We start from the raw sequence: 16,335 nt of genomic DNA, 5'->3' as shown, positions 1-16,335 counted from the left end.
TCGACATGCCCCGATGATGTGCTAGGAACTCGTTAGGCCTAATGGATTTCGACACTAGTAAAATGTGAAACTCAGAAGATTGTTTAAATTCTACTACGGTATAATGAGTTAGCATGTTTTTTTTTGTTGTTTTAGATCTTAAGCTTGATTCGTGTGAATGCTGACCCCAATATTGTAGAGCTTGTTTTGTGACACTTTTTTCCCAAAGAGCAATTGACTTTTTGATGTGTGAAACTTTGGTGTGACACGCTTTTACAGGATCTGGTTCTTCATTTTTTAATTGAAAACATGGGCTAAAACTAATAGTTTTTACGTTGTGTGAAATATGTGTATTTTTGGAATGGGTTTCATTAGTAGATGCGAGAAAACTATGTTTGAGGTGGTTTCGAATTCAAGATGACAATTTTCGATTTTTGTATATTCCTTACATTATGGTTATTTTCATTAAGATGACCGTGGATTGAAGCCAGGGTAAATAAATTTAAAAGTAGTGGCGAGGCAATACTTTTTTATATCGTAATAATATTTGTAAGCAGAGAGGAATGATATAATGATATTAGTGTGCAGAAAGGAATACAGTTGCAAAAACAAAATGTAGACATTGAAACTATTCAAATCACTTATCAGAACAGTGTTGATTTATCTCACCTCCATGCTCATTCTGGAGTTAACAATTTGCAATCGTTATGCGACCAAAAGAATATAATAATTGAAGATACTTTACTGTTTGCCTTTACTATATGAGGAAACATTGTCTAGTTGCTAGATATTTATAATTTAGAAAATGTACCAGTACAATCTTTTATGAAGATGTTCTCCATGCATTCTGATAGCGTTTTTTCGTTTCTATAGTTTTGGAGAGATATCGCTTTATTGAAGCTCTTTAATGCTATATCGATTGTATCGCTTTGTGATGCTGATACGAAGAAGTAGGGTAAGGGTTCCCTATTTTATCTCATTTATAAGGATGTTACTTTAAAAACCTGATTTATTTACTAAAATCACTACGATTTTTTCATATTTTTGCTTAATTCGCCTTGCTCCACATAGGGAATTGATTCACATTCATTGGAAATTAGAACAATATTTAAAAAATCAGCTAAAAACACTTCTGATATGTTGTAACTGTGCTCCTAATTTTATCCCATAAATTAGCAATGGCGACAGCAATCAAAACCAAAATATTGCACTATTACACTCTCGGGTTCAAAATGTTAGAATTTTCCATAAAAAGGGCCTAATGCCAACTATGAGACAACACACGATATTTTTAGAAACAGTTTGGAATCATTCCGACGTTTAACATTTTTAGGATCGTTATCGTTACCTTTCGTTTTAGGTTTGAAATTTTACTGTGCAGTTAATTTGGAGAACTTGAAAAAAAAAAAGAAGAAGAACTATTTAGCAGCGCTTGTATTGTGAATCCTCAAACGAACGAAGCAACAAAAAACATCTGAAGCATAGGTCTCAGCAAGCGGCTATATTCATGAACTAATGAACGAACGAAGCAGCTCTCCTTGCTTGGGTTGCGCCAGAGATGCCATTTATACAGATTTATCTGTATTGTATAGATTTTTGCGTTCGCATACTGATTTAAATCAGATTACAGATTTCATACAGATTTTCTAAATTTAATATAGATTTGTAAAGGTTCATAACAAGTGGGAAGTAAAAAGTTAGACTTTTCTTTCTGAGTATCTGTTAGTATTTGATTGCAGTACTTCTTTAAAAGTTTGTTAATCATCGGATAAATCACATGTTAAAATGGAAATCTTTTGTACAAATATTTGATGATGAACACTGATAAACATTTATATTAAAATTTTAAACCAATTTGAACTGATTCATTTTATTAGTGAAAACAGATAGAGTACAGGGTCCGGCACTCGAAGTGTAACCAATTAAAAAGGCCATAAATTCAGTTTGGAAAATTACTTTTACTTAATTCAAAGTACAAAATGTGTAAAAATAATACAAAATTCAGAATCAATTCACTTTTGCTCGATATGACCACCTTTTGCCTTGACTATGGCCTTGAGACGGTCAAAAAACGAATCGCAAGCTGCCCGATTGTGACTTGCAGGTGTATTTTGGCCCACTCGCGAACAATAACTTTTTTCAGCGCCTCGAGACTGGTGTATCTTTTAGTTCGGACTTGGCTCTCCAAAATGGCCCAAAGAGAATAATCCATTGGATTCGCATCTGGTGAATTCGAGAGCCATTGTGTGGACGTGATGAAGTTCGGAACGTTGTTTTTCAGCCATTCTTGGTTCACTCGAGCTTTGTGAGACGGTGCCGAGTCCTGCTGAAACGTCCATGGTCTGCCACCGAAATGTTTGTCTGCCCACGGCTTCAAAGCAACCTCCAGAATACTTTCCCGATAATATGTCGCATTTACCTTGACGCAAGGCTCGAAGGTCTGAAGTTGGTTACACTTCGAGTGCCGGGCCCTGTAGATACATATTTTCCAAGGAAGGCTTTTATCGTATCAAAGAATGCTCACTCGCAACTCTTCCACGATTAAATCAGTGCCATCAAAGAGAACCGGAAATCATCGCAACAACAAAAAAAACCGGCATGGTACATTTAACATAGAATAGACACTAGTGCGAGAGCGAATTTCTCTCGGTGAACCGTCTGAGAATCAACGGCTAGCACGCTGCTGTGGGGATTCTCTCTGAAGCAACAAACGGTCGCTTATTCTCGTTTCGCGATCCGATTCTGTATGGGCAGTGGATAATTGCGATAGAATCATTTTACTATTGCCGCTTATTCTAACTATGTGCTTATAACCTTTGTATAATTTGTGTCTATGAAAATGTAGGTGAATGCTCCACACAAGGGTTTTTAAATATTGCAAACTAGTATGAGAATCATCAAGTCGAATCATCAATTCGATTTTCTGCGATAATTGTCAACTTGCGATTCTCTCTCGGTAAATTCCACACAGCGGCGATCATTATCAGACTGAAATTTTTTTCAAGGGCCATGAAATACTCAGAGTATGAAGTGGAGCGAAGAAATGTAGAAAAATTCTCTCGAGGTTAATGCATTGAGAGACTCGAATTCTTGTAGCATCTTCTACCGGATTGAAAATGTTGTATACAATATAGATAAAAATCGAGCAGCTTCTGTCAAATTTTCAGCAATCACCAACACTGATATTTTCCATGAAAATATCTGTCATCTCTGTGCACAGTCGACGAAACTCACACACCCCTCTTAGAAAAAAACGTTCAACATGGGCCAACATGGGACCTTCGTTTGATATGAGGAGTTGGAGCCCCGTTGGACTAGTTTTACTGGAGAATTTCTGAAGTTTTTTCCGCTTATATTTTTTAAACTAACACTACATACATGCACAATACTTCTACTTCACGTAGAATAAAAACGTAGAATAACAACACCCAATTTTCACACTATTTGTGCAAGAGAAAAAAACAACAACAAACCGTTCCAGCAAACTGAACGAATATTTCGTGCAATATGTCGTTCAACGAGCGCTCAACGACCAACAAAATAGAACCGCCTACTGAGAGGGACTTAACAGTGTTATGGTGACGTATAGCGGAGAGAAACCAGTGCTACCAGATTTGCCGCAATGGTTATTTCGTTAATATTTAACACGCTCTTTCTGGTAATATTCGAAGCCGAAACAGTTTTATTGGAATATAAATAACAATATAATTGAACTAATTTCACGGATACCAAAAAATACTTATTGATGATAATAAGAATGATATAAGAAGAAAAACAATTTTTTTTGTAACGTTATGAGAAAACTTGGCAACTTTGCGAGACCAAATGAGATGAAAACAAAGCGCAATCAAGTGAACTAAGTAAAAAACTTTTATTTCATATTCTTGAAGACTTTGATTGCTTATCGGGTAATTTTTGAAGTTTTCAATCGTTAATTAAACAAGTGACAAGTGAACATTACTAATTATGAAGTCATCCAGCATTCAATAGTAGTGGAATTATGGGAAATAATGATCATATTTTGAGACGAATCGATTAGTAGATATTCAGAAACATGACGAGCTGTAAATCTTGAGAAGAAAATGTGTCCTAAATTGAAAAATGAGTTTGTTTGAAATGAAAAAACGATCACCGAAGTATTTAAAACCATTTCTTCCAATGGAAAAGTGTGAAAATAGCTTAAATAATAATTTTAAAACATTCTAGAGTTTGGTTCAGGTACGTCGCAAGATATTATTCATGTTCAAAGTAATGAGGTGAAGGGATGAGATGGAAATAGGAGCTCAGAAGAAATAGGGAGCCGTTACCCTATATTTAAATAAAAAATACTTCTGAAATATACAAACCAATAAATTCTACACTTTCAATTTCGTCGACAAACTCATCGTGTTCGGGTAGATAGGTAACCTCACCCATATAACAGTCAAGTGGCACTTCTGGTTGCACGAGAGGGCTTGATGACAAATCGGATATTTGCTTTGAAAGGATTTATCAGGCAATTTTTAAGCTATATATTCGTATATTGACGAGCATATTTTAGATTGATACCAAATTATTGGATGCATTATAGTTTCTAAATTCCGTGGTCTTGTTTTGAACAGGCACTTCAACTGCTTGAACTAATGAGTCCCGCACATACTCACTCTCCGAAACACACTCTATCAACGTATTCCATCTATTTTTCTCTTGATTTTCGCTTCCATGGTCACCTTATAACACTTACAAAGTGTATATTTATGATGCAAGAAAACGTTGTAGTATGTCGTTTCGAGACCTCTCACAATATGCGTATTATCGGAATGGGTGTGATGAGTAGATGCAGGAAATTTCAATGAACCAGAAGTCACCACCATGAAATTTGGAACTACCTCGAACATTCTTACCAGGCATCTAGTCAACAAATCCAACCCGAAAATATCCATTTGGAAGAGTTTTCAAAAAATATCAATCAACCGGAAGTCGCCATCTTGAATTTCAGAACCACTTCAAACAACGTTTTATGATTGGGATTTTCCAAATTTATTACACTAAACCTATTTGCGAACCCCCGTTTAGTTCGTGAATGGAAGTTTTGGTGTAGTCATTTTCTGGTCTATTTCCGACTTGGGTACTGATAATAGATCAAACTGAGTTCAAGGAGTTTTACATTTCCTAACAAGGTGCACAAGTGTAAACAGATGCTTTGCTGTCAACAGATTGCGCATAAAATCCATCAAAGCACAGATAACAGATATACAGGCTCGGACAAGTTTTTTTTTAAAATCCCGTTTAAATTTCAAATTTGCTATACGTTGAAAACCTACTCGACTATTGGCCGCGATCTTTCAAAATATTACGTTCCGGAACGCCAACAAAATCTTCCTTCCGTTATAGATACATTCCAACTACAACAATTTAAACATTCATCACACAATTTCCCTAAGTGTGATGCAATTTTATTTCCTTGTCGTATAAATCACACGAGAATTCGATCGGAATAAAACATGTAAAACTTGCCATTTTAACCAACAGCAAAACAAAATCTAGCGTGAAGTGAATGTAGCACCCAAAATATTGGGCCGTATGAATAAAACGTAGCATGCTTGAATCTCGGTAGTAAATGCTACATGTGGATCACGTTCCTGTCAAAAGCAGAGACTTTACTACACAACAACGTTCGAACATGTAGTATTTACTACAATTTTTCGGTAGGTAGCTCCAGAGGTTGCTACTCGTGTGTTTGCTGATAAAGTGAAGTAGAAAATTAAAACCAAACCAAACGTGTTTTACTCTGTGGACTATGTTTTTGAGAAGATACTACAAACAAGAGACTTTACTACATTTTATTCATACGGCCCATTGGGCCTTATGAATAAAATGTAGCATGCTTGAATTTCGGTAGTAAATGCTACATGTGGATAACGTTCCTGTCAAAAGCAAAGACTTTACTACACAACAACGTTCGAACATGTAGTATTTACTACAATTTTTCGGTAGGTAGCTCCAGAGGTTGCTACTCGTGTGTTTGCTGATGAAGTGAAGTAGAAAAATTAAAACCAAATCAAACATGTTTTACTCTGTGGACTATGTTTTTGAGAAGATACTACAAACAACATACTTTACTACATTTTATTCATACGGCCCATTGTCTCATATGAAAGCGGCACCCAAATCGTGGTGGCACTCTGTGTCGATCGAGGTGACATCTGCAAGTGTTTGTCATGCAGATTGAGCAAATTTTACGCACAGCTCATATGTGACCTGTATATATGTTTTCTGTGATCAAAGTATATTTGGAAACCTAAAGTATTATTTTGTTCGCTTGACCCCTTACTTCAAAACGTAATTGATGTTTAGGCTGTCGACCATCTCGCGGATTATTTTAAGTTTAAGTTAAAATATGACAGTCGAACAGTTATTCTGTCGTTGTTGAAAAATAACCTTACTCGAAAGTATAGTTATTTTTGACAGTTCGATAGTTTTTTCTGACACTTTTAAAATTGTAGATACCGATCTTTAGTAAAAATTTCTTCTGTGTAATTCTTTTAATACTTTCAGTCAAATAAAATGACCCAATATAAAGTTTCAATACATTGTCAAACGACGTAAGATGTTCCATAAGTTCTTCTTACGTTCTGTGGATTGCAATTATTATATCACTTGATATCATTTTTTAGTGCAAGATAAACCCAAATAAACATCAGTCAAACTTTGAAACAGGCCACAGTTTTAGTAAAGTTTTACCACCCAACAAAAAATAACTGTTCGAATGTCAAATTAAAGTTAAAATAACTCCCGAGATGGTATGCGACCTTATTTAAATTCTAGCTATAAAAACACTTGTATTTAGTGTTTCGAATTTCGAGTCAATTTGACTTTCCAAAGCGATCTCTACGCTCGACTAGTCAACTTCAAGTTCCATCGTACTACTTTCGGACTCCATGAACCTATAACAGCATGGGTCCAAGCATTTTCCAAATTTGAGCATCTATTCGAATTTGGTAACACGATCCAGAGAATGTCGATCGGCAACAAATATGAATCGGATAGAAAACCGTACTTCACGAATATTTACGAAGAAAAGACAAAGGTTTCCTTCGATTAAACCTAAATCTCCTCGGAAGAAACCTAGCTCACCAAAACCCTATAAATTACACCCGCCACTGCCGCAAACAGTAAGCAAGAACAAATAACAGCCACACCAGACCTAATCCGCAGTCCGTATTTAACATCCCCTTCGGGTGTCCCTACGCTAGTTTCCAATATTACAAAAACGGATGTAACACTGGGGGATGGGCAGTGCAGGACAGGCAAGCTACGGGAAACACACGACAGTCGCCGAAATCACTGGAAATATCAATGAGCTTTAGCCTCACGGGAAGCGAACGGGCGGGGTTTCTGTGAAACAGTGAGAGATAGGTCAGCAAACCCCAAAAACCATCTGGTTCTGATATTCGGGGTTATATGTGTCGTCGCCCGGAAGGTCATCGTCGCCGTTGCCATTGCCGTTGCCTTCGCCGTCGGTCGTTCTCCGTCGTTGTCGTAATGTTTCAGCTTGTGGATTGTGCTAGGGACACCGGACCACAACGTACAGAGCATCAAACTGGATATTTTACTGTTATTTCACACCGAAAATATGTTCCCGCGTTCGCCCGAAAACGAGTGTATGACATTTTTTCCTCCGTCCGCGCCGTAGCTACTCTTTGTTTTGACACTTCTTCGGTGCCGTTTTCCGGGGACAGGACTTGGATATTTAATAACATCACGTTTGCTCACTTTATTTAGCTAGCTGGGAAACTCACTGAGTGACACAGTCAGTGAAGGGATTAAATTAAATTTGTTCAGAAGATGTAGGATCCGTAGTCTCCATGTCGGGGAGTTAAATGAGTCGCAAAGAGTGATAAGCACCGTTTAAAACATTCATATGTACAATACATAGTACCGTAAACTAATTTAGAACCATTATCGCGAACGACGAGAAGGTTCAGCGGGCATAATTACCATTAAAATTTCAGCATGTTCATTACGGAATGAGAGGAGCAGCTATTATCTAGAAATTAATGTTGTTCCTATGCCAACTAGAGTGAGTTCTAGACTTTCGGATTTTCGATTGAAAATCTCCCATTTCGGCAGGTGGTTTCAAACCGTAGAAATGAACACATGAGTCCGAAATTATGTCGGAACTTTAAAAACATAATAAGCAGCACCAGAAAATCACAAAAGCGTGTTTCGTTTCCTTCCCTCATGCAAAATCTACCGGAGCCACCAACGCAAATGAGTCTCATTTTCGTTTTTTCGGTCGGTATCACAAAACCAAAAACTCCACAGAACCACAGCTGCTCGTTCAACTTAAAAGTTGAAAAGAGAAACGATGCTCGCCTAGGCGTTGTTTTAAATCGAAGAAGGCACCACCGGGACCGTTTATAGGGTCGTATACCAATGAATTTTATGTGACTTCTCGACAACCGATCGTCCGAACTTCTTTGTCAGGTTGGTAGTCGGGATACGGCCCGAGGCCAACGCAAGGATGCAATAACATGAGTTTGCTTTTGATTCGTCGACTCTCGACTGGGACTGTACAAATTGAAACGAAATCTCTTCAGTATTTTATCTGTGTGTCCGTTCCGGGTGGGTGCGTCACGAACATAATTTTGTGGCCCTGGTGGTCGTTGAAAATTCAAACTTTTTATTCCAGCTCTGGGTAGAGTAGTGCCTTTACAAATCAGCCTCCATAAACAGTCGCAGGTGGTTCCGGTGTAGGGTCAGGGGTTCAACTAAAAAGTGTGCATTTGTTGTTTATCAATGATCACGTAATGAAAATTTATGTGATTAGAGACTTCATTTTTTAATGCCTTCAAATGCGTGAAGTGTTTACGTAACTTAAACGAATCATAAAAAAATCGCATTTATGATTCGAGCTACCTTCTTTCTATCTCATAAAGAAAGGCCTTTGAAATCACAAAAAAATCGGCTTTCGAACAGTAACTTTAATTTAAATAATGTCAAACTCCAGTTTTTGATTGTTGACAACGCTTTCAATGGTTGTTGGGTAACAATAATAATTTACGCTTACCAAGCACATAAAGATTGTTTCCTCAAATTTCGGCAAAACTTTGTATTACAGCGTAGTAACTTGTGAAGGAGCTGATTTGATATCCAACTTCATACACTTGCTCGTGAAATCAATAAATTTAATATTATCTTGTTTTGAGGCATCTATATTGAAATTCTCCACAACTATCATCGGCGTATTTTTACCAGAACATTAAAATTGGGCTAGTACAAAGACGTGTTCTACATCAATACTTTCATTTTTGCATTGCGTGAGAACGTTGCTCGTCGCAATTGAATGTGTTAGTGACGGAACAAACTTTTTTCAACTGCCATGTTGATGAATCTGATGCTTTTGGTAGAAAATGGAGTACATTCAATTAATTCTTAATGATGATCTGTGATGGGACTGAAAAGTTGCTTGAATTGTCACGACCAACGACAGCGCTCCCATGACGACTTTCACTGACAGGCTTTTGGTGTATGCCCGTTGCGACTGCGACTTCTTCGGCACAATTCTGCTGTTCGGCGCTTGCTTCATTCCAAAAGCGTGAGGTCTTCTATGTTGCTCAGAAAATGATGGGATGAATGTGGAATGTTAATCTTTTATACCGACGTAGTTGTATAGCATAACATAAATAATTATTATTATACTGCTTATATTTTGATCTCTTCCTCAGAAAGCGTTCTGATTTTCTGATGCTGACATAGGACAAATCAGACAGGTTTTTCAATAATGCTCTATTGAAACACTTCAATGTTGTTGCAATACAAATTCAAGTTGAATAATTTCGAATCTATTGGTAGTTAGATTATATAAATCCTTTCAATTTTATATAAATCAATACAGTGTTGTGTAGGGGACGAGACTTATAACGTTGCCATTTAAAATGCAATGTTTAAAGACATTCATAACTCCATTTATACCTTATGATCAAAAAAGAACCGGAATTTTCATTTTAAAATTCCCGCGCTTGTCCAATCGGTAAACTTTTATTTTCTCGACGTTGGCAACACTTTTATACACATTCTGTCAAATTTTGACGCATATCGTACGATTAGTTTTTGTTTGGCGTCTATACAAAGAAGTTGAAAAATTTTCGTGTTGCGATTTTTATAATGGATGAAAATTTAGGACAACGTGCGTGCATCAAATTCTGTGTTGCAAATGGATTTAAGTGTTCCGAAACGTTGAAAATGTTAGAAAAGGCCTTTGGTGAATCGTGTCTAGGAAAAACACAGGCATACGAATGGTATAAACGCTTCAAAGGTGGTCGTACAAGCTTGGATCATGATGAGATCCCTGGCCGCCCAACATCTGTTACAGAAGAAAACATTGAATCGGCGAAACGCGTCGCTTCTCGGCTGGTGCCAAAAAAGCTGAATTTCACTCAATGCGCCGGCTCACACAGCGTTGGTTGTGTCGCAGTTTTTGGCCAAAAACTCAACCAGTATCATCAACCAAGCACCGTGCTCTCCAGATATGGCCCCGTGTGACTTTTTCCTCTTCCCCAGACTCAAATTGCCATTGCGGAGAACGCGTTTTGAGACCATAGAGACCATAAAAGGGAATTCGCTGCGTGAACTAAAGGCCATACCTTCGGCGGCCTATAAAACTTGTATGGAAAATTGGATCAAGCGTTGGCATGCATGTATTGCCGCAGGAGGAAAGTACTTTGAAGGCGATAATAAAGAAATTGATTAAAAATTGAAATTTTGCGTTTTTTTAAAAAAATTCCGGTTCTTTCTTGATCATAAGGTATGTTAAATATCCACAACGAAACGTTTGTGATCATCTAGGATTTCTAAAACATAGCTTGGATATAATTTCCAACAGCTTACTTGTCAAATCCACCACAAAATGCAAAGCCGCCATCTTGGATTGTAGGAAAACTAAAATTAATTGTTATCCACTCGCCAAGCGCAGTATCAAAAAGTATACAGTATGCAAAAAGTATCTTTATTTCCTTCAAAAATTCATGTGAAATGGTAAAATACTATTCAATTATAGTTTTTACTCATAAATAAAACGAAATGTAACAAATCAACAATATCACCAAAGTTTTCCTCTAATCTTCTCCAATTACTTCTTCGTGAGAACCTACGAATGCCGGTTGAAACTAAGTAGTAGTAGGTTTGATAGACAACTTATCGTTATGATATTTTAAACCATCGAGATTATTCTGCGAGTACTTACGGTACGATACGATACGGTATCTGTGGGTAGAGGTAAGCATTAGCATAAGCTTTTGGTTTATTAGAAACAACTATAAAACACTAAACATTATAGTATTAAGCAATATATCTGTTGGATTTTTGTAATCTGTTGATATGAAAAGATGAGGAGGTTTTATGCCTGCTGGAGAGAGAGAGATTGTAAATTTCAGCTCCAGTGAGCTTTTCCCTGCTCCTAAATAAATCTATGGTTCTTGATATAAAATTTCACATATGAAATGATTTAAATATTATTCAGTTCTTTTATAAAATTATACATAGTTGGAATCAGCTAAGTGAAGTATTGTTGTTTTTTTTATAATAAAACATTCATTCTGGCCTTTTTGCGTAAAAGCTTTACGTGGCCGATTGGCTTATATTTTTGTTACTTCAAATTTTTTTTTGCTATTGGATGTCGTTGTCATCCTTTTTCTAGGGGGAGATGAGTTTCCATTTTCATCCAACGAGGATCGGGGGTCACTTTGTCCGCTGTTTATCTCATCATCCATTGCTTCATCGTCATGTGTGTGATTTCCGTTTTCTTTTCGTTGTCCTTGTTGATCGTAGTATTGGGCTCGTTGAGAGTTACTGTAGATGCGCCTTGTTGTACATTGGTTGCAGTTGCTGGTTGGTTGGAGGGTAAGTTGTTAACTGCAGCTGGTGTACTTTGTACTATAGGGGATACTAATGGATTCGTTGAAGGGGATGCTTCATTGTAGTTGGTGGCTGTCACAGGTGTACTGGGGTTGCTTGGGGTTGGGGTGAAGGAAGCACTGTTGTCCTTTAGTGTGGTTGTCTCCTTGTCCAGTGTATCACATGGCTTACCGTAATGAACAGCTTTTTGGCAATATTGACATGTGGCCATCTGGTTGTCATAGGTAACAAGTGATTTGCACGGAATTCTTGTATCCTGACCGAAAGTCACATAAGAATGTATAGGCCTCTTCAAGCGCATGCGTAACAAACGTACGCCATTTAGAATACCGGGGAAAAAGTTTTTCCACTTTTCTTTTTCGATAGAGAGAATCTCTCCGTATTGGGACAGTTTTGCGAATATAAGGATCGATGACGCTCGAGGGAAGATCATACACACGCACTTCTATAGCACTATCTTCCATATATACTAAAATGTTGTACTTAATGTTCTCGTGCTCCACATAGTGCACATTGTTATTGTCTTTTGAGAATTGAATTGCATCCAACTCTTCATAAAACTAGATGTTAACAACATTATTTGTCTTATTGCATTGAAGTAAATGTACACATTTAATGTCGAGATGCATTTGCTCTTTAAGCAAACCTTCACGTTCTCGTATTGAAGGTCGAATTTTGCACTGCTTGAAGTCAACAATAATTGTATTTTTTCGTGTCGGTTCACTCATTTCGAGGTCGTTCTATTGTTCACTACACAATACTATACTTGGTTTCTTCCGTCCCGAACGTAAGCGTTTTTGTTATATCGACAGACTTGGATGAGACGTGAAAGCGAACTGTAATATTGTTGTTATGTCATGTCAAGATTTTGATGTAACAAATAATGAACAATTTCACTATAGGCGAGAAAGTTAATTATTAGAGCTTTTTGGTTACAAATTGAATAACTCAATCGATCGTTTAAAACAACATGCACAAATGTGTCAATTAAAAACACTCATGGTTTAAAACCATACATTGCAAGCGCCTGTTTCACTAGCGAACAAAAAGTGTCCTTGTTTGTATGTGTCGGATTTGTTCAGTTCATGCGGTTATTTTCGTACTGAATTTCACCATGATGCTAGTTCATACCAAACATTTTAGAAAACTTAAATTTTGAGATATTTGTAGATATCTCATACTACTGAAAACTTTATCATGAATTGCTGATCATATTTCCAACGGTGTGGAGAAAACATTATGTTGCTGTGTTAAATACAACAAGATATATTTTCGATTAAGTTCTACCCATTCTTGTATATAGTGAATTTTGAAACAGCATCCCATAGTGAAGTAAGTCGTATTCACGACTGAAATATATCAATGTTTTCGTAAGAGGGGCATATTATAACACTCCACCCTTTAATAATCTCTCTCCCAAATTTCCTACGAATATAATTCTTTAAATTTGTGATTGAAAAGTAAGTATCTTTACGTTGATAGAATAGAACATGAATAAAACCATAAATAGACTGGTACAACCATGTTCCTGTAATGATAATCAACTTTATAAATAACTTCCATCTGCTAAATTTACCCATGAATGCGTGAAATTACATAATCAGATGAAATTAATGCTATCCACCAGTAACTCCAGGCAGAAATAATGTTCGAATTCAAGCCAGTTTACAAGAGCCGTCCTGCACCGATAAAAGTTGATACAACCGATTTATTCAATTTAATCTGTTGTTTCATATCAATTTAATTACATTACAATTTCTTCTTTACTCAACTTAGATGTGATTTTCCAGCACGATAAATGATTTGGCAAGTCGTGAATCATCAATTGAAATCTCTACATGTAAAATATGAATCTTACCATTTTGATGGGCAAATCAAATGAGTGTTTAATATATTCCGATCAAAAATCGCATGCTTTATACATAATGTCATCGTGCAAATTTTCATCAGTGTGGTGCCCCTCGCCGGTGGCCAAGCAAACACGGAAGCGCCATTATGGTCCACCGTTTTCTGTAATTCAACTGCTTCGACAAACGAACAAAAACACCCGGCAATTTGAAATTCAGCGAAAACTTTTTTTACTGGCACATTTTCCGCCTGAACAGACTAAGATTTTTCGCACCTTTGTTCGGTGCAAGAGAATGAGAAACTTTTAATTAAGCGTTTATTATAAACCACCGGAGTGGTAGCCACCTGTAAAAGTTGTTTACTGTCGATAATTTATGTCGTCTCCGTTTGTCACAATCTGCCGAATTGCATTCGGATTCGTCTGTATTTTTTCTTTGTTACTAAGTGCAAGCATGTTTGATAGATTTTAGAATAAAATTCCGATGAAAGTACTCTTTCGCTGTGCGTGATAATATAGGCTGAATCATCTGCCCTGTCACTATAACAACTGACAACAATGCAAGGTATGGCTCTTTCTGCCATCGTGATAATGAAAGTGACAATCAGTGCAAAGCATGACCGGAAGTTTACGTATTGTGATATTTCAAACGAATGCTGCCTCGCCGTAGGAGAACAAAAGCCAGAATTCGTGACGCGTTCATCTTTCATTTGCGGGAACAGCCAAGGTGTAAGTTAGGTCCTGGATGAGTTTCTCTTTTGAATGTAATTTTAATTAAATAACCTTTGCGATTTCTTCGCTCTTCGTCTGGTTGGGTATTCATAGTGATCTGACGGAATAGCTTCGCGGCAGGTCTGGCACCGGGCTGTGAAGTAATTTCCTAGCAGCGGCGTGGTTAGACTATTCCATGAATCCCGAGTAAATGAAGAAAGTTAGGGAGATCGGCAACGACTACGACCAAAACGGTGGTGACGCTAAAATCGGAACAACGTTTCCGTGCGCTTCGGTGAACTTTGATTTTGCTCGGCTTGAGCACCTCCGCTGATAACAAAGTAGTTCGAGTCACATTACGAACAGGTGCTGCAAGAATGCCGGTGGAAAAGATTCCAATCTAAATTTATATAATTAATATAGACAGTAAATTGCTGATTTAACGTTTTTCATTACGGGATCGATACGAGCTTTTGCTTTTCCATTATCATGAAAGGCAGACATGCCTCGAGAAAGGGAAATGGTTTCATTATTGAGTCTTTTGATGATTCTCCCAACGACCTGAATGAAATTTGTCTTGTGTCATTGGTGGAGGTTGATGCATTTTGCATCAATTTATTCAATCAAGATAAGAATGTTTCATGCCTGCCGGAGAAGAAGAATGAAGAATCTCAGCTCCAGTGGGTTTATTTTCTCTTGCACGGGAGGTCTACAGGTGGTTTGATATCGTTGAAAGCCCCCAACAATAAAAACATATTTTTCGAAGTTTCAATGATCAAATTGTATTACCGTTGTTAAGTTTTATGCTCTATGAAAAGAGTACATAAAAATAACATTTTTATATATTTTTACACGACTCAAATCCGATTCATTGTGTTACATTGTATGGAAACGAAATCAATCAAACCTTCTTGTTAATATCATTTTGTCAATACCATTGCAATCAATTACAAAATCGACTAGTAAAAATTGTTTCTGAGAGCAATGGCTGCATGTGTTAATGTTTCTCATTTTGCTTAGAAACGGCTTAACCATAATTTATCCACCGTAATTTTCATAAACCATGAACCCAGGTCCCATACCTATTGTCTGATACGTCTTTCGGTTCCGAAATTACAGAGTTATGATGTAATAAAATTTCACAAATTGAAACCTGTAAAATCTCGTTGAATCAACCGTAACAAAAGCCATCTATCATATAAAACAGACTTTTATGAGCGGTTTGAAAATTGAATCACAGAAAAACCAATGGAATACAAAACAAAAACATCGGTAACGACTGGGACTCGAACCGAAATTCATTAGATCACAAATACCGTCCGTGTATCGATTTAGCCACCGAAGCACATATCTATTCGGAAGATAAAGACTGTCCCAGAAAGTATGGACGCAACCAAAAACCGCTACCATTCCGCAATGGTTCAGAATCTGTCAATTTTTATGGCTGCGTCCTCTTGTTTACACTCTAACCACTTGTGCAGTTGTTTATTCGTTTTCATTAGTTTGTTTCGAAATGCGTGGACTTTCAGCATAACAACGTCGAAAAATTGTGTACAAATGGTGCATAGAACGCGAAATGTCACTGAGAAAGATAGCAAAAATGGAAGGAGTAAGTGAAAAAGCCGTGCGAAATGCAATCAAGAAGTTTGGTGAGGATAACCTTTGAGGATAAACCGAAAATGGGTCCTGCTAACCCTCAGTTGGATAAACGTATACTGAAGGCGTTCGAGCAAAAGAATGAAGTGGGCACTTCGAAGTCAAATTTTCTTCATGCTAAAGAACGTTTGAATCGTCGAACCTATAAAAAGAAGAAACAACCAAAACGTAGTCCGAAACAAGATGCTTCGATCAGGCCGAGGCTTCGAAAGCTGTACAGTACAATTCTTGCTGGAAATTTGAGC

The 16,335-nt window shown here is 37.2% G+C and overlaps 1 protein-coding gene across 1 annotated transcript in view; it reads left to right on the top strand.

The window, feature by feature from the left end:
* The window catches only part of LOC131438680 (uncharacterized), a 337,536-nt gene that overhangs the window by 203,253 nt on the left and 117,948 nt on the right, over nt 1-16,335 (top strand). The gene's annotated exons all lie outside the window — the stretch shown is intronic.

The sequence above is a fragment of the Malaya genurostris genome, chromosome 1 (assembly GCF_030247185.1).
Source record: "Malaya genurostris strain Urasoe2022 chromosome 1, Malgen_1.1, whole genome shotgun sequence".
Classification (NCBI taxonomy): Eukaryota; Metazoa; Arthropoda; class Insecta; order Diptera; family Culicidae; genus Malaya; species Malaya genurostris.
Note: the sequence above shows the minus strand (reverse complement) of the source record. Positions and strands in the feature narration are given on the sequence as shown.